We start from the raw sequence: 4,506 nt of genomic DNA on the forward strand, positions 1-4,506 counted from the left end.
GGAATAAATCCGAAAACCGCGAATTTGTGGTTACATCATTAAAAAAAAACGTGTTTCAATTTTCAAAGTAAGATAACTATACCAAGCAGGGTATCATATGAAAGGGCTTTACCTGTACATTCTAAAACAGATTTTTATTTATATTTATGTAGAATAATTTTTGATTTATCGTGAAAAATGTTGGAAAAATACCCGAGTACGGAACCCTCAGTGCGCGAGTCTGACTCGCACTTGGCCGGTTTTTTATTTTTACAAGGAATAGCAGGCATTCTTTTATTCCCCTTTCTGATAGAACTAAGCTTATTCTTGTACAAACCGTCGAAATCGGTTAAGCGTGTGGACCGTGAAAAGCCGGCAGACAGACAGACACACAGCCACTCTCGCATTTATAATATTATTACAGTATGGATTAGGATTAGGCTATCCTAATCCTGATCTATTAGGATTAGGATAGGTTAGGTTAGGGTTAGGAGAATGTACCTAATCGCAATTTTACTATTTCGCAGTTTTACCTATGAGTACATGTTTCACTTCTTTAAAAACAAGTGTAAATTAAAAAATTATAAGACCCCCAACAAGTGAAGGTTACAGTAACTAGAAAAGAGCTGATAACTTTCAAACAGCTGAACCAATTTTTTTGGATTATAGCTAAGAACACTCTCGATCAAGCCACCTTTCAAACTTTCAAACAAAATAAAATAAATTGGAATCGGTTCATTAGTTTAAGAGCTACGATGCCACAGACAAATTACAGAGATACACAGATACACACGTCAAACTTATAACACCCCTCTTTTTCGGTCGGGGGTTAAAAATGTGTAACACTGGGCGGAAAGAGACGTAGTTTTACTAAAACGTCACAAAAGCATGGCGTTCTCAAATTAAATTTTTGTGCTATAAGTACCTTGTACTATGATGTATTCTGAGGCTATACTAAATTGCTGTACTTTTAGTGAAGCATGTTGCACGAAACCTACATTTTGACTTCTAAGTAACTGACACAAACCAAACAGCATAACTCATAATTTTCTTTATCACAACCACCGTTACTCGTAACTTGCGAGTATAACCCGTCTTATGATAAAGTACATTCAGTGAAGTCTGGAAGCTTGTATGCTTTATCCCCTTGACATAGTGCTCATATTGGTAGAGCACGGGATTGTGGTCTAACCTGTCAGCCTTACCTAAAACAGGGTGCTGGTTTAATATATGGGTACCTATTACGAATGAGGCCGCGAACCTAGCGGGAGAATCGTAAGCGGAGCGATTGAAAACTGAGATGAAACCAATGTCAAACTTTTGACAAGCACAAGGTATCCCTTTGATAATAAAGGAGGAAACCTGTATGTACCTGTATGTAAACCTGTCTAATCACTTCCTTTAACGGTGAAGGCAAACATCGTGAGTGTGTTAATGTTGTTAAAGATATTTATAAATGAAGACAGTAGCATCTTAGAAATCTTTATCAATATAAGCAAGTTAGAATTGGCTTTTAAAAGTTAACATATATCATTGAAAGAGGCGTATTTATAGGATCTGTATATGCAAGTAATCTTTATTTAATTGTTTAAATTTAATGATTAGCAAACGTCAAGTTTTGACTTCTCCAGGTAATCTTACATTTAATGTCACTTTTTAATTATTAATATGTTGCATTATCAACTTGAAAACTTAATAAACTTAGAACCCTTTTTGAGATACTATTATCTACGTTTACGTTACGTTTTAGTAAAATTACGTCTCTGAACTCGCTCAGCGTTACTCTCCCCGCTCGTTTCGTGCCCCAAACCTCTCTAGCTCCCACGGAATCCTATATATCACACACGACAAACACAAATAAGAGATATAAATTTTCGGTCCATTTTAAACAGTTATCTGGGTGTGATTGCGACCGTTTGAAGCCGTGATTTACTAACGCTCCAAGCTGCTAGGGCATAATTGGGTTTTTAAAAATGGCCTGTCACTGACTAAGACACGTTTCCACTATAAATAGGTTTCTCTTAACTGTAGCCTAAATGTAATCAGCGTGATATGTCTCTTTCACAGATTTTGTAGCGACAAAGCGTAAACCTACGAACACTCTAATGCCGAGATCTATAGAGGGTAATTTGACTTTGCTATTTCATTTTAACAGTGTCTTGAGTAAAGTCAAAGTGCGGTCTATAGATCTTAACCTTAGTCAAATGCTCTTAAGGCAAATCGGTCCTTTCCAGTTTGGGCATGTGGCAGTTTCTCGTAGTCCCAGCGCAATCTCCATACAATCGTAGTCCCAATTTCATTTGAATATTAAGCAACCAAAGTCTATGAAATTTTGCAGATATATTCTAGAAACTAATATATGTGCTATCAAAATAAAAGCTATCTACCTGCCAAATTTCATAATTCTAGGTCAACGGGAAGTATCCTATAGGTTTTCTTGACAGACACGACAGACGGACAGACGGACAGACAGACAACAAAGTGGTCCTATAAGGGTTCTATTTTTCTTTTGAGGTACGGAACCCAAAAAATTAAAAATCCGGACTGAAAATGACAAAAAACCAACTTATTCAAATAACAACATTTTTAACAACCCACCCTTCAAAAGTGAACTCACCTTCCTCTTTGTTTATTTTAGCGTTTAGCGCTGTTTTTAAACCAAGTGTCTAGTTGAGCGGCTAAGCATAGAATTTTCCCACTTTGAAGTTATTTTTACCATGTAATTGTCTATCACTTGCCCCACTAAGGGACAAAGCACACGGGCCACGAGGCAGGGCCCGTGCAGGTCAATGATCACTCGTCATAATTGCCCAGTGGGACGCATAGTTTTTAACTCCAGGCTGTGACTCCAGGCAAGCGTTGTGTGCCTACACAACAGTGTAAACACGTGTATCTAAAACCGTATTTACATAAGGGTTAATTAGGTATAGATGTTAAAAATACAGAGACTTTCGGGATCCCGGGGAATTTCGGGGAATGCCGGGTACCTATTGGGTTCTGCGAAGGCCTAGGTATTTAAGGTTGAAAATTGGTTCGTAATCTGACAAATGCTTCTGAAAAACATAACAGTAGGTAGAAGATTATGAGTGTGTAAATGATAAACAAGTAATCTAAAAAGTTTTCAAATAATACTAGACTATAAAACTATACGCTAACATTTTTAAAAACAATTAGCGTAATATCGGACATCGTTTCTTGCCGTCTATGTTAGCAGCTGTCGAATAAAATCGCGGTTAAAAAAAAAGCGGTTGTCTGCGTGTCAAAAATCGGTTATCTGCGTGTCAAAAATCGGTTGTCTGCGTGTCAAAAAGCGGTTGTCTGCGTGTCAAAAAGCGGCTGTCTACGAGTCAAAAAGCGGTTGTCTACATGTCAATAAGCGTGTTAGTGAGTTCAATATCCATTGTAACCGATAAGTTCTTCACTGAATAGTCTGCGGATTAACAGGCACTAATTAAACTCGAAGTATTCGCTACACATATCCAGCTTTCCTGAATATAACCATTTATACATGTTATACAATACTAATTGACCTGCCCCGGCTTGACCAGAGTTGAACTTTTGAAAATCGGTGAGGGGGAGGAAGAATTTCCAAAAATCCTGAAACATTTATTTCTTCATTTTTGCCTAAATACCAATTTTTATACTTAGATATACTTAACTTGAAAAAGATGTAACTATGATACAAACCCCATCCCCCTTTTAACCCCTATAGAGATGGAATTTTCAAAAAAAAAAATCTTGGCCGCCTGCTTTATAAAAGAAACTTACTGTCATATATTCATGTTTCTAACCCCTACGTTTTAGGCTGTGCGTTGATAGATCAATCAAATAGATAAGTCTTTTGTAAGACATTGCTGTATAATTTATACAAAATACAACAGATCTGTATAAATTCGCACCGATAATCAAAGATATTACGACCAGTTTACTTTGAACTTCCCTGCTCCCCTCGGTTCTGATATCTCAAGCGGGAGTCACAAGATGAATGTGTAGCGAGGGATCTTGTCTGTTTGGACAGCTATATTTCCGTACCGTCATCTGTTAGGGAGATACCGAGTTGTGGTACAAGATACAAACTTTCATACTAATTATAATTCTAATTACAAAACTATTACACAGAGAAAGCTCAACAAGTTTCTCTGCCGTCTGGACTAAACTAGTTATAAGACTAGTCCATTAATCTCAGTTTAATAAGCTAGTCTGATCAAGTTACACGTTCCTGACAAATATAAATCAATATTATATACCAATAATATAATGAACCAATTAAACACACACACCAAACACCAAAAAACGCACTATTCGGTGGTTAATAATGGACTTAAAAGACCTGCACAGCATTACCCTATCGAGGAAAATCCTGAAATTTGTGTAACTATTGAAACTATAGTAGACCTTGCTATAGTTTTAGTAATTACATCAGGATAAAAATCTTTTACCCTAGAAAAATGAACTCCCTTGTCTAGCATCGTTTTAGTTGTTTGAATTATAATTAGGAACTTGTAGGTATTGGGCAGAAATACCATA

General features: G+C 36.7%; 1 protein-coding gene across 6 annotated transcripts in view; it reads right to left on the reverse strand.

Annotated features, from left to right (window-relative positions):
• The window catches only part of LOC123877355 (latrophilin Cirl), a 494,916-nt gene that overhangs the window by 80,702 nt on the left and 409,708 nt on the right, over window positions 1–4,506 (reverse strand). The window lies entirely within an intron of this gene.

The sequence above is a fragment of the Maniola jurtina genome, chromosome 23 (genome assembly GCF_905333055.1).
Source record: "Maniola jurtina chromosome 23, ilManJurt1.1, whole genome shotgun sequence".
In the NCBI taxonomy this organism is placed as follows: domain Eukaryota; kingdom Metazoa; phylum Arthropoda; class Insecta; order Lepidoptera; family Nymphalidae; genus Maniola; species Maniola jurtina.